This window comes from Ursus maritimus, unplaced genomic scaffold, assembly GCF_017311325.1.
Source record: "Ursus maritimus isolate PB19 unplaced genomic scaffold, ASM1731132v1 scaffold_17, whole genome shotgun sequence".
NCBI lineage: Eukaryota > Metazoa > Chordata > Mammalia > Carnivora > Ursidae > Ursus > Ursus maritimus.
The window spans coordinates 487954-511556 of NW_024424119.1; the positions used below are offsets into that span (position 1 = coordinate 487954).

The following is a 23603-nucleotide window of genomic DNA, read 5'->3' on the forward strand; positions in this document are numbered from 1 at the left end:
CAGATGTAGTTGAGACTACTGAATTTAATAAATTTAATAAAATTTGATAAATTTAATTTAAAATTTAATTAAAAATTAATTAAAGGGACACCTGGGTGGCTCAGTTGGTTAAGCATCTGCCATCAGCTCAGGTCATGATCTCGGGGTCCTGGGATCTGCCTGCCTGCCTGGTCATTGGTCTCCCTGCTCAGTGAGGTATCTGCTTCTTCCCCCCACCACTGCCCCTCCTCCCTCTCATGTTCTCACTCTCTCTCAAATAAATCAATAACATATTTTTTAAAATAAAATTTAAAAAAATTAAATTAAAAGAAAAAAAGAAAAACTTTGAGCATGGGGGACAGGGGAAATATTTAAATAATCCAGCCATATTTAATGATATTATTAAATCAAGGTCCAGAATACATTAGTTGTTTGCCATTTCATTTTAGGATTTAGAAAAAGCCAATGTAGATGACATTTAGACAAAAAACAAAGAGAATTTGTATCACTTGATATGCTTTGGCTGCAAAAATAGAATAATGAATTGAACATGGATTAAAATATAAGGACACTTGTTGCTCACATAAGAAGTTCTAGAGTGGGCAATCCCACAATTGATGCAAAGAATCAAGGACATCACCAAAGACCCAAGCTCTTCTGAAATTTCTACTCTGCTGTCCTCAGACTGTCCATGATCTCTCCCTTTAACGGGAGATGTTTGGCCCAGCTCTGAGCATCACATCCTCACAGATGCCAGGTGAGTACAAGTCAAAAAGTGCTTACTCTTAAGGAAAAAAATTTTCCTAGAAGTTCCAGACACACCTCCCCTTTGTCTGATTGGCAAGATCTGAGTCATATGCCTCCTCCTAGATGCATTATTGGCAAATAGGATTGCTATGAATAGCTTATGTTTCTGCATATCTAAATTTATTCTTTGGGGAAAGAAAAGAGATTTGTCAACTAAGAAACAACATTCATCCCAGGTAACTCTCAATATCTTCTAATTCCCACAGAAATCCAACTAGTTTTTGGTTTTTAAGAACTTGTGAAAAAAAAAAACAACTAAGAAGGGCAATCAAACTCTTTTCAAAGTTATTATGAGAATTCTGCCTTATTTCAAAAACACCTCAAAAATCTCTTTTAATCTGAGCAACTTACAATTCCTTCAGGTCAGAAAAGTAAATCTTTAATCAGGCATATCAGAACCACTTATTTTGTACTAAGGGAAGAAGAGAATGTGTGCATTTCCCATCTGGCCATTTTCCAGTCAGCTCAATGCATTCTTAAACACAGATGTTGACACTTCTTTAATTTTTTTAACCATGATACAGACTGCTTACTTAATTCTGTCAATGAGTCTCTTTGACCACCACACTTAAGAATGTAGAATCTGGGTGCCTGTGTAGTGTGGCCATGTCACTGGCAGTATGGTTTCCAGAGCCGGTTAAAAGTCTGTCAGTGATTGGGAGGAAAAAAAGATGGCAGAAGAATAGGAGACCTTTTTTCAGCTGCTCCCCTGAATCAAGCTGGATATCTACCAGACCATCCTGAACACCCACAAAATCAGCCTGAGACATAAGAAGATACAACTGGATCTCTACAAACAAACATCTCCAGCACTGGGAATCAAGGTACGAATGGGGATCTGTGAATCTGCACACATATATCAGAAGATAAATGGAAGGGGGAGGGGGCCGCGGCGCTCAGGTTCTGGGAAGCAGTAGCCTCCTGCACTGTGGAGCAGGCCGGACTAACGGACCAGTAGCTGTGGGAAACCAGATGGAAACTGGGAGTTGGGGAATGCACACGCCAACCAGACCAAAACTGGGAGCTTGGGAGCTCATGAACCAGACTGAAACCAGGAGCTTGGGAGTGCGTGAACCAGAATGAAAACCGGGAGCTCAGGAGAGTGCGCAGGAACCAGGGTGGCTGACGGTTTTAGAAACAAAAAGGGCAGAGACATGCCAGCCCTGGGAGCAAGGACTGGGAGAATGGCTGTGGGGCACACAACCTGGAACACTGTGGGGTTCATAGCAACACTGACAGAAACAGAGTTAGAGTGGCCAGGAGGGCTCAGTGAAGAGCAGACTGTGATCTCTCTGTTCTGAAACAGAAGCTTGGATACAGTCACTGCTGCTCGGACCCTTGGAAGAGTCACAGAAATCCACCAAGGAAAGAGACCAGAGAACAAGCGCCAGGGAAAAACCGGTTCTCACTGTGCCCATCACACCCCCAACAGGGGACAGGGCAACTCTACCCAAACAGGGTTGCCTGAGTATAGCACAGTAGGCCCCTCTCCCAGAAGGAAGGCTGAAAAATCAAGAAGCCCACATCCCTAAGCTCCCTATAAAACAAGTGCATCTTGCTTGGGTCCTGGTCAATAATTTGGGCTCTGTAATGCCCACAACCACACCTCATCAGAATGACAAAGAGGAGGAACCTCCAACAAAGGAAAGAAACAAGGACTGTGGCCTCTGCCACAGAACTAATGGATATGGATACAAACAAATTGTGAGAAACAGATTTCAGAGTAACAATGGTCAAGATGATGTGTAGGCTTGAAAAAAATATTAACGAGAATATAGAATCTCTAAGGGCGGAAATGAGAGCAAATCTGGCAATAATTAAAAATGCTATGAATCAAATGCAGTCTAAACTGGATGCTCTGATGGCCAGGTTAAATGAGGCAGAAGAATGAATTAGTGAGTTAGAGGATGAGAAGATAGAAAAGAAAAAAAAGAGAGAAATATGGCTTAAGAAACTCCACTTTCAAGAAATAAGACTTCAGGTGATTACTAACTCAGTGAAACGTTTCAATGTCAGAATCAATGGCATCACTGAGGGGATGGAGAAAGAGAGAAGCCTAGAAAAGATATTTGAACAAATTGTAGTGGAGAACATCCCTAATCTGGCAAAAGAAACAAGCATTCGTGTCCAAGAGGCAGAGAGGACTTCTCCCAAGATCAATGAGAACAGACCAACACCACGTCACATAATAGTACAATTCGCAAATCTTAGATCCAAGGATACAATCTTGAAAGTGGCTAGGGGGAAAAGAATCCTCACGCACAGAGGGAGGAATATCAGAATAGATTCAGAACTGTCTACAGACACTTAGCAAGCCAGAAAAAGCTGGCAAGACATATACAGAGCACTAAGTGAGAAAAACATGCAGCCAAGGATTCTTAACCCAGCAAGTCTGTCATTCTGAATGGATGGAGACACAAGGACCTTCCAAGACCGGCAGAAACTGAAAGAATATGTGACAACCAAGCCAGCCCTACAAGAAATATTAAGGGGGGTTCTATAAAAGTAAAAAGACCCCAAGAGTGATACAGAACAGAAATTTACAATCTATAGAAACAAAGACTTCACAGGCAACATGACATCATTTTTTAAAAAAGATTTTATTTATTCATTTGACAAAGATAGAGACAGCCAGTGAGAGAGGGAACACAAGCAAGGGGAGTGGGAGAGGGAGAAGCAAGGTCCCAGCGGAGGACCCTGATGTGGGGCTTGATCCCAGGACTCCAGGATCACGCCTCTTAACGACTGAGCCACCCAGGCACCCCGCAACATAACATCGTTAAAATCATATCTCTCAATAATCACTCTCAATGTGAATGTCCTAAATGCTCCCATAAACGACACAGGGTTGCAGATTGGATCAAAAGACATGACCCATCCATATGCTGTCTCCAAGAGACTCATCTTGAACCTGAAGATACATCCAGACTGAAGTGAAGGGATGGAGAACCATTTTTCATGCCAACGGACCTCAAAAGAAAGCTGGGGTAGCAATTCTCATATCAAACAGATTAGATTTTAAGCTAAAGACTGTAGTTAGAGATACAAAAGGACACTATATTATTCTTAAAGGGTGTATCCAACAAGAGAATCTAACAATTATAAATATCTATGCCCTCAACAGGGGAGCAGCTAGGTACACAGGCCAACTCTTAACCAGAATAAAGAGACTTACAGATAATAATGCATTAATAGTAAGGGACCTCAACACTCCATTCAAAGCAGTAGACAGATCATCTAAGCAGAAAATCAACAAAGAAACAAGAGCTTTGAATGACATACTGGACCAGATGGACCTCATAGATACATACAGAACACTACACCCCAGAACAACAGAATACTCATTCTTTTTGAATGCACATGGAACTTTCTCCAGATTAGACCATATACTGGGTCACAAAACAGGTCTCGACAGATACCAAAAGACTGAGATTATTCCCTGCATATTCTCAGACCACAATGCTTTGAAACTGGTACTCAATCACAAGAAAAAAATTGGAAGAAATTCAAACACTTGGAAACTAAGAACCATCCTGCTTAAGAATGATTGGGTAAATCAGGAAATTAAAGAAGAACTTAAGCAACTTATGGAAACCAATGAGAATGAAAACACATTGGTCCAAAACCTAGGGGACACTGCAAAGGTGGTCGTAAGGGGAAAATACATAGCCATCCAAGCCTCACTCAGAAGAATAGAACAATCTAAAATGCAGTCCTTAAGAAGATGGAGTTGGAACAGAAGAACTGGCCTAACCCACGCACAAGAAAACAACAATCAAGATTAGAACAGAGATCAATGAATTAGAAACCAGGAGCACAGTAGAGCAGATCAACAAAACTAGAGGCTGGTTCTTTGAAAGAATTAAAAAGATCGATAAGCCACTGGCCAGACTTATTCAAAAGAATAGAGAAAGGACCCAAATTAAGAAAATTATGAAGGAAAGGGGAGAGATCACGATCAACACCAAGGAAATAGAAACAATCCTTAAAACTATTATCAACAACTATATGCCAGTTTATTAAACAACCTGGAAGAAATGGATGCTTTCCTGGAAACCTATAAACTACCAAGACTGAAACAGGAAGAAACTGATTATCTAAACAGACTGATTAATCATGAAGAGCTTGAAGCAGTGATCAAAAACCTCCCCAAAAACAAGAGTCCGGGGCCTGAGGGATTCCTAGGGGAATTCTACCAAACATTCAAAAAAGAAATAATACCTATTCTCCTAATGCTTTTTCAAAAAATAGAAGGAAAACTACCAAACTCATTCTATGAGGCCAGTATTACCTTGATCCCCAAACCAGGCAAAGACCCCATCAAAAAGAAGACTTACTGGCCAATATCCCTAATGGATGCCAAAATTCTCAACAAGATCCTAGCTAATAGGATCCAACAGTACATTAAAAGGATTCTCCATCACGACCAAGTGGGATTCAACCCTGGGATGCAAGGGTGGCTCAACATTTGCAAATCGATCAGTGTGATAGATCATATCAACAAGAAAGAGACAAGAATCATACGATCCTCTCAGTTGATGCAGAAAAAGCATTTGACAAAATACAGCATCCTTTCCTGACTAAAACCCTTCAGACTGTAGGGATAGAGGGAACATTCCTCAATTTCATAAAAACCATCTATGAAAAGCTTACAGCAAATATCATTCTCAATGGGGAAAAGCTGAAAGATCAGGAACACGACAAGGATGCCCACTCTCACCATTATTGTTCAACATAGTACTAGAAGTCATAGCAACAGCAATCAGACAACAAAAAAGAATAAAAGGTATTCAAATTGGCAAAGAAGAAGCCAAAGTCTCTCTCTTCACAGATGACATGATACTTTTTATGGAAAACCCAAAAGACTCTATCCCCAAATTACTAGAACTTATAGAGCAATTGAGTGATGTGGCAGGACACAAAATCAATGCTCAGAAATCAGTTGCATTTCTATACATGAACAATGAGACTGAAGAAAGAGAAATTAGGGCATTGATTCCATTTACAATAGCACCCAAAACCATAAGATATCTCGAAACAAACTTAACCAGAGAGGTAAAGGGTCTATACCCCAGAAACTACAGAACACTGATGAAAGACATTGAAGAAGACACAAAAAGATGGAAAAACATTTCATGCTCATGGATCGATAGAATAAACATAGTTAAAATGTCTATGCTACCCAGAGCAATCTACATTTTCAATGATATCCCGATCAAAATACCAATGACATTCTTCAAAGAGCTGGAACAAACAATCCTAAAATTCATGTGAAATCAGAAAAGGCCTGGAATCACCAAGGAAATGTAAAAAGAAAAATGAACCTGGGGTCATCATGTTGCCTGATTTCAAGCTGTACTACAAAGCTGTGATCACCAAGGCAGCATGGTCCTGGCACAAAAACAGACACATAGACCAATGGAACAGAAGAGAGAACCCAGAAATGGACCCTCAACTTTATGGTCAACTAATCTTTGACAAAGCAGGAAAAAAACATCCAGTGGAAAAAAGACAGTCTCTTCAATAAATCGTGCTGGGAAAATTGGACAGCTACATGCAAAAGAATGAAACTTGACCACTCTCTCACACCATACACAAAGATAAACTCCAAATGGATGGAAGACCTCGATGTGAGACAGGAATCCATCAAAATCCTAGAGGAGAACATAGGTTGTAACCTCTTTGACATCAGCCACAGCAACTTCTTTCATGACACGTCTCCAAAGGCAAGGGAAACAAAAGAAAAAATGAACTTTTGGGACTTCATCAAGACAAAAGTTTTCTGCACAGCAAAGGAAACAATCATCAAAACAAAGAGGCAACCCACAGAATGGGAGAAGATATTTGCAAATGAAACTACAGATAAAAGGCTGGTATCCAAGATCTATAAAGAACTTCTTAAACTCAATACACGAGAAACAAATAGTCAAATCAAAAAATGGGCAGAAGATATGAAGAGACGCTTTCTAATGAAGACATACAAATGGCTAGCAGACACATAAAAAGTGTTCAGAATCATTAGACATCAGGGAAATTCAAATCAAAGCCACCTTGAGATACCACCTTACGCCAGTTAGAATGGCAAAAATGGACAAGGCAAGAAACTATAAATGTTGGAGAGGGTGTGGAGAAAGAGGAACTCTCTTACACTGTTGGTTGGAATGCAAGTTGGTACAGCCACTTTGTAAAACAGTGTGGAAGTCCCTCAAAAAGTTAAAAATGGAGCTACCCTATGACCCAGCCATTGCACTACTGGGTATTTACCCCAAAGATACAGACATAGTGAAGAGAAGGGCCATATGCACCCCAATGTTCATAGTAGCATTGTCCACAATAGCTAAATCGTGGAAGGAGCTGAGATGCCCTTCAACAGATGAATGGATAAAGAAGATATGGTCCATATATACAATGGAATATTATTCAGCCATCAGAAAGAACAATTACCCAACATTTGCAGCAACATGGATGGGACTGGAGGAGATTATGCTAAGTGAAATAAGTCAAGCACAGAAAGACAATCATCATATGGTTTCACTCATTTATGGAACATAAGGAATAGCAGAGAGATCAGTAGGAGAAGGAAGGGAAGAAAGAAGGGGGGTAAACAGAAGGGGTAACGAACCATGAGAGACTATGGAATCTGGGAAACTAGTGAGGGTTTCGAGGGGGTGGGGGATTGAGCTGGGACAGTGATGAGTATTAAGGAGGGCAAGTATTGCATGGAGCACTGGGTGTTATACACAAACAATGAATCATGGAACACTACATCAAAAACTAATGATGTATTGTATGGTGATGAACATGACGTAATAAAAAATTTTTTTAAATTTGTCAGTGATTCGTGACTGCACACGTTACTAGTTCATACAGACAGCAAAGTGTGTAGTTGTGTCACCTCCTTGTCACCCACTAATAAACCCATGTGACATTTTACAAAAGCAGGTAATTGAAAGAGGGAACTGGCCGACAAAGAAGAAAGTAACACAAAGAAAAACAGAACTCCATAAGTGAAATCTGAATAGAATGTACATGGAGTCATAGAAATAATAGCTGACCATGGTGATGTGGCCCTATTTGTGAAACTCCAGATATGCAGCCAGAGGAACTGGGTACTAACATCTAGTAAAGATGAACTTATTGACGTGAACGAGGAAAGTAGTTGTGATGGAAAGGATGAAGATTTCGCAGAGTAAGTGACAACAGCAAAATACTTCACATTAAAGGAACTCTTGCAGATATGTCATGACCCTGCAAGTACAAAGGATAAAGTGTGGGAGGCTCTCTGAACTTAGGAAGTAGTATGGTAATTCACCAAACATAGGAGAGATGGCCACTCCATACTGAAAGTTATATGACTAGAAGAAGAACAGCACTGTTCAAATTACTTTTGCAAGTTTTCTTAAAAAGGAATAAAACAATTGAATTCTCAATATTGTAATGTTTTAAATTATAATGTACTAAAGAAATATTAGTTTTCCTATTTTTTGTTTGACAAATTTTAAAGGACATAGACTAATCCTATCCTCCCCCCTTTTTAACATTGCTTTGCAATTTAGTTTGTATGGTTATTTTTAGGGTCCTACACAACTGTGCAAAGCAAGGACTGCCTGTATTGTGTTTTCCAATGACTGATTAACATTTTATAATATGGACAAAAGTGTTATTTAATGGAAATTTGGGTTTTTTGAATTTTTTTTACTGGTATGAACAATGCTGCAGTAAATATCTTTATAACATAAAAAAAAAAAAGAATGTGGAATCTGTATGTTTTAGAATTCCCGGACAATCTCTCTTTCTTTTAACTTAAAAATTTTTCATTCACATATAACACACCCAAAACTGCACAAATCATGACTGCATAGCTTAATGAATAGTCACAAAGTGAACAAATGTAAAATAACCATTTAAAGAAATAGAAGAGTATAGAACTCTAAGAGCTCCTCATGCCCTATTCTAGTCACCACTCTGTACCTCAAGAATAGCATTATGCTTTCTAATGTCATACCTTCAATTTGCCTGTGGGGTTTTTGAACTATTTATAAATGAATTCACACAGTATATACCCTTTTGCATCTAGCCTTTCACTCAACATTGTGTCTGTGAGATCCATCCCTGTAGTTGCACATACATGTAACTTGTTTATTCTCATTACTGTAGAATTCCTCTAAATAAATGTGCAACAATTTATCTATTATAATGTAGATGGACATTTTCAATGTTTCCAGCTTAGCATTATATGACTAAGACTGCTATGAATATTCCCTTATTATGTCTTCCAGCATATTTATGCCTTTCATATATACCTTCAAGTAGAATTGCTGGGCCAAAACTATGCACATGTTCAGCTGTAGTGAATACTACCAAATTATTTCCCACAGTGGTTGTAGCAATTTATACTCTGATCAGCCATGTGTAATAATTCCATTTGTCTCAAATCCTTGCAAATACTTGATATTTTCTCTCTTCCTCATTTTAACCATTCTGGTAGGTGGGCATTGTGGTTCTCCTTTAATGCATGCATTTTCTTTACCTTTCCTAGAAATACCCTATGTCAGTCGGAGGCAGCTAGTAATTTTTCCCCAGACTTGAGTTAGCTAAGCAAACACAATTTAGAAAAAAACTTTTCTTCCCTAAGATTGTAATTTTGTCTATAGTTTCCCAGTTACAAAGCAACATTAATTAGGGAACAAAACAAATCATCATATTGTATCTGGGTTTCAGGAAACAAAGTCAGGAATCACTTTTTTTAAGTGTCAGGAATCACTTTTTTTAAGTGTCATACCATAGTAGGGGGAAAAAAAGGATTATTTTCTTAACCCCGTGGTCATAAATTTAGTTTTTGTAGACTGTTTTTTAAAAATAAATCTACACCTTTATTTATTTATTTATTTTCAATAAGTTTAAATCCTTGAGGGGTACAGCATCACATGGATTCTGTGGCTTTAGCAGAAAGTTTGCTTCAGAATTTGGCATGAACCATGTCACTGTTTCCATGAGCCCAAGTTACTTTTCCCCAGATTACCCTGGTTTTGTTCAGTTTGCTAACAAGAGTTACTGTGGGTTCTTTGCTGTGTACACATAAGCATATCTCTTGCGCAGATAGAATTCAATTTCATCTCAAGCATAAATACCTTCAATTTTAAGAAGAGCTGTGTGCTCCCTCCAGTTCCAGAGACCCCACTTACAGTCAGCAAAAATGGCCTTCGACCACAGACTTCCATCATTTTAGGAGTCCTGTTCCCAGCAGGCCTCCACAAGCTCCAAGATGGAAGAAAGAGCTAGTTTTTAAAGACTTTGTATACAACATACTTAAAAAAAATTTAGTCAAGGTATTGTTTGAATCATTATGAGCTAATAATAATCCACACTGATTAATTTTCTTGATTAAAACATTGTTCAAATGACACATAATTTAACAAAGTATCCACTTGGTGTAATTTATCACAAGCATTTGGGGGGTTTCGGTTTGGTTTTTTTTTTTTTAAGATTTTATTTGTTTGAGAGAAAGAGAGCATAAGCAAGAGGGAGAAGCAGACTTCTCGCTGAGCAGGGAGCCTGATGTGGAGCTTGAGCCCAGGACCCTGGGACCATGACCTGAGCTGAAGGCAGATGCTTAACCAACTGAGCCACCCAGGCACCCTTATCACAACCATTTGATAAACCAGATCATATCAAGGTTCTACCAGATTTTGATACATATACAAATGATTTGTCTTGAGACACAACCTTTGCAGGTTTTCCTCCTTTGTGGATCTCAGTATAAATAAACATTTTAGAAAGTAAAACAAGCCAGGTCTAAGGCAGTGAACTGAAGCAAAACAGATTGTATTTCATCTCGTTTTGAGTACTGATTTATGACTTAGTGACTCAGGGATACATACATGCTGTGGCTTGGCACCTGCTTTCTCCATGTGTATTTCTCAGCAAAGCCTTTCTCCAAATTGAGATTTTGCATCTACCCCCCCCCCTTGTTCTTCTGCCACCTTCTACAGAATGCTGTGCCAGAACTATTTTCTGTGACTCTGCCTTAATTACATCTTCTAAAACCTTTCTCATTCTACCTTCACATTGTCTTATAAGCTTAAAGGAAACAAGACTGTGTCTCCTTATCCCTGCCTTGAAAACTGAGCAGCTTCATTGGTTCCTAGAGATGGGACACTGTACTGTGTAAGAATGTATTAAAATAGTTATTAAATTCCATACATGAAAAGTAAGGACAGTGCCAAAAATTTCCCTGATAAACTGAAACTGTTCCCTGTACTTTCTTTACACTTTTTCTTCACTATTGTTAAATATTTTAAAGAAATAGCAGCAGGGTAGAGAGGAAAGAGTAGTGACAGCTACCACTTTGTGAGTTGGGAGATCAGAGTTTGGATCCTGGCTCCACAACGTACCCACTCACTAGCTATGTGAATTTGAGTAAAGATCTGACCTTAATGTTTCCAAAAATACCTAATGTTAATTTCACGGGTTTGTGAAATTGGGGGCTACTCTAATACTAATCATCCATCCATAAACCCAACCAAAAATTTTTCCTTGTCCCAATAGCTTCATTTTCCTCGCCTTCTCTCTTTTTTCAATGTTCTGTAGTTTCATAATATATCAAAATATGAATTTCTTTAATTTTTTAACTTGCTTGGGATTCTTAGATCTGAAAATTGGAGTCTTTCAATAATTTTGGAAGTTCTCAGTCTTTATACCTTCAAATATTTCCCTTCCCTATTTTATCATCCCCTTCTAAAATTCCAAATAGATATGCATTATCTGTCCTCCAAGTTTCTCACCCCCTTTTCCATATTTCCATCTCTATATACCTTTGAATGGTATTCCAAAGAATATCTTCATATATATTTTCTAGTTCACTGACTCTTCATCTAGTTCACTATGTCTAATCTGCTATTTAATCTGCTATTTAATGACTTCTTAATTTCAATATTACTTTTTTTTATTTCTAGAGATTCTATTTGGATCTTCTCCAAATCTAATTTTTCCTTGCTTCTGTTTTCAATATTTTTAGAACTCTACCTAAAGGTATTAAAATCAGTTGTTTTATATGTCATTTCTGATTGTTCTAAATACATACACCAACTTTGCAGGTTGGTTTCTGCTGTCCATTCCTTCTGTGGTTCTCACCATGGTACTTAGTATTCTTGTTTGTTTTATAAATTTTGACTGCAAACTACTCATTTGCTCTGGAAATTGTTCTGTGTAAATGAATACTTTGTGGCTTGGGCTGCAGCTGAATTCAAGATAAGACTTGTGTTTGCCTTTCCCATTTGTTTTGAGACACTACCAACCTAAAACCATTTTATATTTAGTTCTCTATTTCAGACTTTTGGAAACACACAGGTAGTGTGATTTCAGACTGCAAACCCATATGAGGGCTGACTTTTCATGAGGAGAGATATCCTCAGAAGAATGGTTTTCTTTCCTTTTTTTTTTATAATAATTTTTTATTATGTTATGTTAGTCACCATACACTATATCATTAGTTTTTGATGTAGTGTTCCATGATTTATTATTTGTGTATAACACCCAGTGCTCCATGCAATATGTGCCCTCCTTAATACCCATCACCAGCCTATCCCAATCCCCCACTCCGCTCCCCTCTGAAGCCCTCAGTTTTTTTCCCAGAGTCCATAGTCTCTTGTGGTTCATTTCCCTTTCTGTTTACCCCCCCCTTCATTCTTCGTTTCCTTCTCCTACCGATCTTCCTATTATCTCTTATGTTCCATAAATGAGTGAAACCATATGATAATTGTCTTTCTCTGCTTGACTTATTTCACTTAGCATAATATCCTCCAGTCCCATCCATTTTGCTGCAAATGTTGGGTAATCTTTCTATCCAGTGCCAGAGTTGAGTCAAAAAACTTCGTAGTGGCACCCTTCCACAAGTGAGGTTTATTTGTCTCAATCACCCTTACACTGCAAGTGCAGCCTTTTGGGTGTTCAGATTTAGGTCATGCATTCTTAGAATTCCCATGTTAGGCGTACTCTGCGCTTTATCTCCTGGGCCCTGCATTTCATGTAGTTGTCTACCCTGTCTGTAGCATTTGGCAGACAACTTTAGGAAAAAGCCAAGGTTTCTTGCCTCGCAGTATTCTGAACACTATACGTTCTTTACTTTCCCTCCAGTTCAACAGTGAGTTTGAAAAGATTTTTTTTTAATATTTCTTTCAACATTTTAGTTCTTTTTGTCAGAAGGACTGGTCATGGTAACTAATCCACCGTTATACTGAAAATAAAGTCTCTGATTAACTAATTTTATAATGAGTAAATATTAAAATTTAAACATATAAACCATATTTATATTAATAAATTAATAAATTACTGACTTTTAAAAAATCTCTTGGGGTTCTTTGCAGTATTTCTTTTTCAGACAAGGTTTCTACTCCTGACAAAGTTTTGAAAATCCCATCTTCCAAAACCTTAAGCTTAATGATTTCTTCTTTTGATGGTGCTAAATCTACTCACCAACTAGACCACCAATGATGGTATATGAACTGGGCTTTAGTCTCACTCTTCCTTCACAGGGTTAAATAATCCAGATGGAAGGGTTTATGCCATGTTATCAAAACTTTAATTTGTTTTCTTGTAGCAAAACATTTGACCAAGTAAATTTTAAGCAGAAACCAAGTATGGATAGGGAGTTTTTGCTCTGGGTGTGGGGGATAGGCAGGAAGATCTGAAACCCAAGAGGTTTAGATTCCTCCACCCCTTTTTTTTTTTTTTTTTTTAAGATTTTATTTATTTATTTGACAGAGACAGCCAGCAAAAGAGGGAACACAAGCAGGGGGAGTGGGAGAGGAAGAAGCAGGCTCCCAGCAGAGGAGCCTGATATGGGGCTCGATCCCATAATGCCAGGATCACGCCCTGAGCCGAAGGCAGATGCTTAACGACTGCACCACCCATGCGCCCCCCCTCCACGCCTTTCTAGAACACCTCATGAATTCTGAAAACATTTGCTTCAGGTTTTAGCCATGGACTCTTGGGCAAACTACTTGATCTTTCTGTGCCCCAGTTTTCTCCCTTATAAAATAGGGAAAATAATAGTACCTCCCTGACAAAATTACTGTGATGATTGAAGAAATTAAATATATAAAGCACTTAGTGCAGTACTTGGCACATAGTAAATACTATATAAAGGTAAATTTTTAGAAACACAGAAGAACTTTTATTTTAACTCTGCATACTCCAATTGAATGTTTTATGCTCCGCTGAATTTTTACAAAATCCATAATTTGTATATCACTTGTCCAGTTTTACTTAAGAAAATTTTAAGCAAAAGAAAAAAAAAGTGATCTCAACTTTAAACTTCAGAATTAAACTAAAGCCAAAGACCTTTTTGTTCTGTGTTCTTCCTTTCCCATATATTGCTTTCCTCTAGCACTTAAGAGTTTCCCAATATATATATACAGACTCTATAGACTTTCTTTTTCTCTGTAATTTTGCCCTAAGACAGAATATAGCCAAGGCCATGTCTTACTTGGATTTCAGATCTGCCTTTGCCTAAGACATGACTCCATGTTACTTAATTCCCCCCTTGTCTAACCCTGTCATCCTATCTGCTGTGTGGTAGTGAAAGGAGAGGAGGAGGGCACAGGGCTGAGGCAGAGCTTGTGCATTTTTCTGAGAATGACATCTTTCGTGGGGCAAGGGGTTGGTGCAGCTGCTAGTATTGAAGTAGCAGGCCCAGGGAAAGGGGAAGGAAGTGAGAGCCTGTATAGGAACACAAGAAAGAGTCAAAGGGAATAGAAGACCCTGGCTTTCATGCACCCTGTTCATTTTTGAGATGAGGAAACTAAGACCTAAAGAGCTGAAGAGCCCTGCAAGGAGGGAACAAACCCGAGTCTAAGCTTGGGTATGCAGGTCCCTCTACCTCTGCTTCTTCAAAAATCTTTAAAGATTTGGTTCAACATATAGCTAGGTCTCCAATGTATGTAAGGCAAGTGGAGGGGAATAAAACAACACACCGAACCGAACAATTCAAAATGTTTGGTCACACTAAAACCACAGGGCCATAGATCAAACAGAAAGTCAGCTTCTTCAGAAAGAACATTGACCCAGGAACAAGAAGACCTGAGTTTTATTAGGCTGAGTCATATAAAACTGTCATTTTGTAATACTGCCAATTCCACACTGCTCAACCCACAGTTCCAGCTCTACCACTCAGTAGAGCTTTGGGATTTGGACAGAGCCTCCACATCTGTTCAGTGGGTAATACCTGCCTTACCTAGTATGTAGGAATTTTGCAAGGACAGATCTAAAGTACACAATAATAACTGAGTGCCTGCTATCCATAATTACTTCGGAAGCAAAGATGACTAAGGTACAACCCTTGTTCCCAGGGAGTTACTAGTCCAGCAGAGGAGATAGGAAATTGAATATACTTGGATATGATAAGCAAGTGAGAAGGGAAACAATAAATTCTGCTTGATTGTGGGTGGTTAGGGAAACAAAGACATTTGAATTGGGCTCCAATGGTTAAGTAGAAGTTTCCCAGATAAAAAGGAAGAGGCATCTCTAGCAAGAGGAAAAGCTTGAGCAAAAGCATGGAGGTGTGCAAGTGAGTGGTAAATTGAGGAACAGTAAGCAGTCCAGTGGGTGCAAAATGTATAGTGGGGGGAAGTGGTGGTGTGTGATGCTAAAAGGTTGAAGGGGTAGGTATTGCCAGTGAATAAAAATGACTGGGTAAGAATGAGTTCAGGAAAACTGTGGGAAGGCATAGACGTACTTTACAAATGCTAAATGAGAACAAAAGAAAGTTTTCCTAAAAACTCATAACATCCTTACCCTCCTCTCACAGGGGTTTGGCTTGAGTCATACATTGATTTGCCAAATTTCTTTATAGTGCTTCCTCTCTCTGAGAGAAATGTTCTCTCCTGGGTCCAGGTAAGGGGCATGTAGAAATTTTCAGAGTGTCAGGGTCTCAGGGACAGGAAGTGATTCAGTTTGAGAAAGGACAATGCTATCTCATTGTTCCCCAAACTTCAACCTCCCCTTCTTCCACATCACTTTTTCTGATCTCCCCCAAGAAAGAAGTGAAACCAATATACCCAAGGGAACAGAGGATAATGTGATCACCCTCCCGTCTCACCCTCTCCCTCCTTCTCCCCTATAAAATCTCCCAGAATGAAGTCATATAGTGCTGTGAAGCTTAGTCATACTCCCCATTTCCTCTCCCTCTTACCAGCCAGGACAAGTTTTGGGACACTGTCTTCTTCCAGTAATTTTCTAGTACCCAACAACGGTTTGTGTAACCATACCACACCTTCATAGATCCTCTGCCCATACAAGAGCACGCAAGCTTGACAAGGTGAGGAATTGACCTTCAGGGCCAGGAATTTAATTACACCTTATTCTACGAGTGGTTCCCATGGAATAAGAGAAAGAACTAGATGAACTCGAGTTCAGATCCTAGCCTTGCTACTTACTAAGACATTTATTTAATCTCTCAATCTCTATTTCCTTACTTCTGAAATGAAGGCAGTCATATTCAAATACCAGGGTCATGGTGACAATTAGAGAGAGTATATATAAAGCGTCTGACCCACAGAAGGTAGCCAAGACATGACAGCTGCCATCCCCACTGTCATCATCATCAGCATCACCATTATTAAGAGCTTGAACTAATGCAGACTGCTTGCTAATTTTGTTTCCTCCCTCTTACTGCCTTCTATCTGTTCCTCATATGGCAGCCAGAGCACTCTTTTTAAAACAAAACCCAAGTCACATCCTATATTACTTAAAACCCTTCCTTGGCTTCCCACTGAATTTTGAATAAAATCCAAGCTCCTTTCCCTGGCCTCCAGCGCCCAGACCTACCTGGTTTCTGTCCCCTTCCATCACCATCCCCATTACATTACACTCTCCTCATTGTCCACTGTGTTCCCGCCACACTAGCCTGCTCAGCTCCCTAAATACTACAGGTTCTGTCCAGTCCTTGCCCCTAGGGTTTTCTCTGCCCAGAAGGCACCCTCTGTCTTCTCTCTTCCATAGATTCTTCACGCCCTTGGAGTACAGCATAAACACCACCTTCTGTGACATTTTTAGTCACAGAAGTACTACTTTAGTACTTTAGTAGTACTAAGAGTAATACTTTAGTACTCCTCTTTATCTTCTTTACCAGCCTAGTTCTTATTTATCCCTGTTTATAAATGAAATGTTTGTATGATAATTTGCTCAATATCTATCTCCCCAAAAAAGTAAATTCTAGAAGGGCAGGAAAAGTTTATTTTGTTCACTACTATACCTCCAGCACCTAGTCCAGCACTAGATAAGTGTTTGAGTTATTACTGTTACCATTATTAGGCAGCACTCTGCTGTAGTACAGACAGGTGCAAATCCAGCATCATTTAGGACCTTGGGATATTAGGAGGGCAGCATTTCCTTAGAATGATTACCGGGTATCTTTATTTTCAAAGCATTTAATTACTTTCTAGGGCATCAAAGGTTGAACTTTATATTTTATATTCCAAATTTTTCATAATTAACATGTATTCTTAATAAAAATTCCTTATAAACTCTGCATGTTAACAACAAGCTTCCTCACAGGAAATCAATCTAATTAAATGAATTTATTTTAAAGGTAAAATTCACAATAAGGAAAGACCAACAGACTTAACATGGTAAAGTGTATCAATATTTCAAAAGAGGGAAATTGCTAATCAAAGGGCATTGCCTGACATATGAGAGGTGGCTAGTGATTCAATAAAGGATTTTCCAGTTGATCAGATGTAGATAATAAGACAAAGTGAAATGAAAATTTTTCATGCAGTGTTTCATGAACACTTTGATGCCCTAGAAAGTAACTAATATTGTTGGAGTACATTGTCCCTGACAAGTTATGGACACTTGATATTTGTTGAATGTAAGTTTCTGGAAGCCTTCTCAGGGCAAAGAGACAAACACACATATTGCAACTTTGGAAATGACTACACTTCATACATTTTTTGTTGCTGTTGCTCAGATGTGAATCACCAATCAATGAATTTCTGTGTAAGATATTATTTCTTGATAGATTAAAATCTTCTTTTAGGTTGTTTGGGTTTTTTTTTTTTGGTAATTTAAACGTGTATCATTTCATCTGGAATGTCCTCTCCCTCCTTTTTTCTTAAAAAGCTTCTTGTATTTCCTTTTATCATCTAAAATGTGGCTTTCCCCTGGTGACACCGCTATTCTCAAAATCCACCCCTTTTCTTTGTGTGCCCATCTTTCAGGGTCAACAGAGAAGTAGCACATTTCTCATTTTCTACATATGTAAATTTCTTCCCATTCATATTGACAGGGACCCTGATGTCCTTTTCTGGTTGATGTTACCTCTGCTGATGTCACCCTTGGTGACTCCAGTGCCTGTTTTGATGACTCTTTAATACTCTTCCACAGTTCACCCACAAAACCTCATCCTGACAACCATTATCATCAGAACTTTTCTACCTCCAAGATAGGGAACATTGGGATTCCTTGGTTTACAAACAGCCTCATCTCTCTACTTCTCCCACTCTCATTTTTTAAAATCTTTTTAAAAATCATTTTTAAAATTGTGTTAAGCTTTATAATTTTAACTATTTTTTAAAGATTCTACTTATTTATTTATTTGACAGAGACAGCCAGTGAGAGAGGGAACACAAGCAGGGGGCGTGGGAGAGGGAGAAGCAGGCTCCTAGCGAGGAGCCTGATGTGGGGCTCCATCCCAGAACGCCGGGATCACGCCCTGAGCCGAAGGCAGATGCTTAACGACTGAGCTACCCAGGTGCCCCACATTTTAACTATTTTATGTATATAGTGCAGTGGTATGAAGTACATTCATATGATTGAGTAACAATTACCACTCCATATCCAAACATTTTTCATCTTCTAAAACTGAAACTTGATATCCATGAACAGTAGTTCCCCATTCCTTAGTAAATTCTTTACATTCTTCAAGAAACTATTTACCCTCAAAAATTAAAACCTATGCTTATTTCTCTTAATTTCTATAACTTTTCTCACAACCTACTTTATGAAGATTCAGGCCATTTTTACAAGACTATCAAGTTCATGTCCCTTAAAACTTCACATCTCTCCCATTCTCTTGCTCTTCCTCCTCTTCTAAAGAAGTATGCATCCTCCTTTTCAAAGCCAACCCCTCCACTAGTATTCTTTCCTCTCTCTCTGTCTCATCTGGGACCTTATTACATCCATTTTCTCCTTTTCATTTCTCTCTTTTCATTCTCCTTTTCTATCTACATTGAAATAAGCTCGAGTCCCATATCCCAATAAAAAAAATCCATAATAAAAGTATTAAGTTCCCATTATGTGCCAGCTACAGTGCCAATGGCTTAAAATATATCTTCTCATATAATTCTTGCAATGAGCCACTGAGAGCTTAGAAATAGCGAGTAACTTGCCCAAGATTGTCTAACTAGTAAGCAGCATCTTCCCTTCTCCATGGTACTGTCAAGATACCATTTTCTCTTTGTTTCCCTTTCATTACTGTATTTCTTGAAAAACTTTCAGCTCCTCCTCTACACTGTGCAATCCACTGCAGTTTCTTGGAGAGGCCCATGCTTATTGGACTCCCTCCAAGGTTTCTACTCTCCAGCTTTGTCTCTGTAGTGCTCATCACCAAATATTCCTTTTTGAGATGGTTTTCTCTCTTAGCCTTCAAAATATATGACCTCTTCTTTTTTCTGGTTCTCTTTCTGGTCTTCCTCGCTAACTTCTTATCTTCTCTTACCCCTTAAATGTGAGAATCCTTATAGTTCCATCTAGACATAGCCTGCTCTTCCTGTTCCACACTCAGCTGAGACAAACTCATTTGTTCCTACATCATCAACTCTCATGCCGTAACAAATGAAATCTACATGTAGCAAATCCAGATTGCTAACTCTTGCCTCCCCCACCCACCCACAACCCAATTCCAACTCAGGGCTGAAATTTCCATATTTGCTTCTCAAGTATCTCAAACTCCATCTTCCCCGCATCAGACTCATTACCTGTGCCTGAAAATGGACTCTTCACCTGAGTTTCCTACCCTGAACCACTGACAGCCCCTTCACTTCCCTGCACCTCCTCTCTTTCCCAGTCCAGAGCTGATACAAACACATCCAAAAAGAGCTTTGGATGCTCTGTGGTGGACACAACCCTGAACTGAGACTGAAACTTGGGTTCTAATCCTCATTCAGCCACTAAGGAGCTGAGTGACTTAGTGGAGCTGGAACAGGGATCTCTGGGGCCCCTTCTCATGCTAATATTCAAGGACTCTATGAAATGCTTGCAGCACTCATCACCTTCATCCCCTCCTTACTGGCCTCACTAATTCAATGCCCTCGTTCCTGCCCTCACTGCTTTTTGCTTGGGCTGTTTTATTTTACTTAATTTATTTTTTTATGGTTTTGATTTGCATTTATTTTTTTTATAATTTTTATTTTGTTATATTAGTCACCATACAGTACATCCCATTTTTGATGCAATGTTCCATGATTCATTATTTGCGTATAACATTCAGTGCACCCTGCAATGTGTGCCCTCCTTACTACCCATCACCAGCCTATCCCAATCTTAATTGGCCTCCTGACTGGGCTTTGTTTCCTGTCTTTCTCTTCTTTCATTCCTTCAGACTTTCTTTCACACAACCATAAAATTACATTCACAAAACACATTTTTTATCATACTTCTCACTTGCTTAAAAAACTTTTAAAAGAACCCTGTCGGCTACAGGATAAAATTCCAACTCCTTATTGCTGCATTCACAGCCCTTTGCATACTAGTCCCAACGTAACATATGAAACTTCACTTTGTCTAAATTAGATTACTTCTGTGGTTGAGATAAGCACTGGAGGGGGAAAAATCCTATTCTTTAGATACGAAAAGTAATAGTGGATCAAAGATTTGGGTATTAAGTAGTAGACAATACAATTTTAGAAAATGGTGTGATAAATTAATTTATAATTTTAGAAGAGGGGAGGTCTTTTGGAGCAGGACACAAAATCCAGAAATTCTAAAACAGTAATTAAATTTGACCACATGAGATTTGAAAATTTATGTATGGCCAAAAAAAAAAAAATGCCATTACTAGTCTAAAGATAAATGGTACTGGGGAAAATTTTTCAACACATGTCACAGATAAGGGTTTCATTTCTTACTTTACAAAGAACTCATATAAATCAATAATTTATAGAAATTGATAAATACATTTTTAAAAGATGCTTAATTTCACTAAATAAAATTCAAAATCATGAGATATGTTCTACTTTCTAGAAAGACAATTAAAAAAATTTATTTATTTAAAGTCCAGTTAGTTAACATACAGTGTAATATTAGTTTCAAGTGTATAATACAGTGGTTCAACACTTCCATACATCACTCTGTACTTATCATTACAAGTGGCTTCCTTAATCCCCATCACCTGTTTAACCCACGCCCCCCCCACCTACCTCCTCTCTGGTAACAATAGTTTGTTCTTTATAGTTAAAACTATGTTTCTTGGTTTGCCCTTTTCTTTTTTCCCACTTTGCTCATTTGTTTTGTTTCTTAAATTCCACTAGAAAGGCAAACATTTTAAAAGTGATGACACCCTATTGCTGTTAAAGCAATGGTGAAAGAGCATTCACCTGGACCATTGAAAAAACTATAAATTACCAACACAAACTTTCAGAAATTCAATGGAGTAATATCTTATCAACATATAAGATGCACAAACCCTTTGATTCAGCAATCTCACTACTTTTGTGCTACCAATGAACATATAAAAGTTAACCAAGAATCACAACACACACACACACACACACACACACACACACACACACACACACCAGAGAAATCAGTTGCAACACTGGTGATATTAGAAAAGAAGAAAGAAAGGAAAAAACCAGAAACAGCCAAAGTGTTTATCAATAAAAGATTTGTATGGTATACTTATATGATTGAAATCTATTTATAATGCTTCCTGTAAAAGAATATTTCTGACATTAATTGGAAAATCAAAAAAGCAGCTTACAAAATAATCCTTTCAGTAGATTCTATTTTAATGAAAAAATAGATATGCATAATATTTCCGTATTGGAAACAGAATGTCAGGGAATATAGTATATATGCTTTCCTATCATTTATCAATTTCTGAGTGCACATACATCATTTTTATAATCAGAAAAAAAATTACCTTAAGTATTCGACTTCCCAATAGAAAAGAGAAAGGCAATGAAGTCTGTGCCCTTGTATGCTCTACATTGAGCAATAAACTGCACCTAGAGTCCAGGCCATAGAGGTTTCATAAAAATTAATGATTAACTGAGTATAACTAATTGAAAGTGCTGCAGTTAAAATAATCTAAAAGCTCTGTTCAGGATTTGACTGTGGGAATAAGATATGCTCTCACTCAACCTAACCCATTCAACTATCCCTATTTGCATTGCCTCATTCATCAAACACTGCCACCCAATGTTGCTTAATCCAAGTGCGTATATATACGTAGAGTTGAAATATAGCATCAACCACTACCAAACGCTGACGACAAGAAACTTCATTATTTGAGACCAACCCTTCATGTTTAAAACTAAGGTAAGTTATCATAACCGGCGTGTGGATATTTGCCTATATTATTGGGAAAAGCAGCATGAAAGAACCAGTGATTTTTATATTGCTATATATTCTGAAATATTCTGACTTAAAAATAAGAGAGTAAAGAGTAAATTTTAAGTCTGAAAAAAATGGTGAAAAGAGTGATTGTACTTTTTAAAGTAAAAGGTTTGTGGATTGTTTAAAGAAAATGCTTTGCTTTTTAGAATAGGGTTTGAAAATATTTCCTGACTATGCTTTTTTTTTCTGACTATGCTTTCGATTTATTCAATTACTAAAAAGCAGTTGACTTTACCTGTGTCAATCACTCCATTGTAAATGTGGTATTTCAGTTTCTTATGTTGCTTAAATCAGAAAGCTAAATTTGGTTTAGAGCAGAGTTCCTCCAAGTGTGTGATCTCAAATTAGTCCATGTTAATAGATAGTCTATGTTAACAGGGGTGTTAATAGAGGTAGTGGAGAAGTTACAAGATCAAATAATTACCCAAAATAATTAAACAAAAGTACCCATGAATCTTCAATAAAGGATTGTCAACATCTTTACTATGCTAATGTGGTTCTGACTTCACAAGAGGTGGAATATAGATAAGAACATTTCCCAGATTTATTTGAAAATGCCACAGTTTGTTGCTTTTTTTTTTTTTAATGTCCATCCAGGAGAGCTTTTCTTCTGGGTCATAAGGATCTTTGGATAAAAAAGAAAACAAACAAACAAACAAACAAAAATCCAGCATTACAATTTTCATGTTATCAGTAAGTTGTTACCTGCATATGTACTGTGTGCAGAGTATTACTTGAACTATTTTCTGAAAATTTAAAATTTAACTACAGTGAGATTACCTAACTGCACCAGTTATGATTGCATATTAACTACCATATTTAGAAATTTATTATTTCTAAAGAAGTTGGACAACTGGCCAAGCATTTGAAGTTAAATTCCCAGTTCTGATTATTTTCTTCCTACATTTGGAGGAGGGAGAGAGGAGACATGTGCAGAAGTTCTGGCATAAAGATGGAAATCAGGAGACTAGTTCTGGGCCCAGTTTTCCTTTTGTGATCCTGGGCAAGGCACTTTCTTTCAGTCTTAGCCTACTCATCCATAGATTTAGAGGCTCAGGAAAATGGTATCCAAGGTTCTCTGCTTCTAAGAGTTCTTCTCATGAAGCCAGTTGTAAATAGGATGGTTGTGTGTAAGATTGTAGTTCCATCTAAGATTGTAGCTCCATTTGGAATTTCAGTCTATTGAAAGTTGTTCAGAA

At 38.1% G+C, this 23603-nt stretch overlaps 1 protein-coding gene and 1 pseudogene across 4 annotated transcripts in view; one reads left to right on the top strand and one right to left on the bottom strand.

The window, feature by feature from the left end:
• Positions 1 to 23603, top strand: part of IL33 (interleukin 33) — a 44947-nt gene that overhangs the window by 7950 nt on the left and 13394 nt on the right. Inside the window, exon 1 of one of the 4 annotated variants that reach the window (XM_008689868.2) lies at positions 18517 to 18538. The exons of 1 other annotated variant lie outside the window; for it this stretch is intronic. The gene's annotated coding sequence lies outside the window, so the exon portion shown is untranslated. Of the gene's footprint in view, positions 1 to 18516; positions 18539 to 22250; positions 22327 to 23603 lie in introns of those variants that run through there. 2 more of the 4 variants (XM_008689867.2, XM_040631431.1) reach the window with 2 other exon arrangements.
• Positions 9687 to 12808, bottom strand: LOC121103141 (annotated as a pseudogene).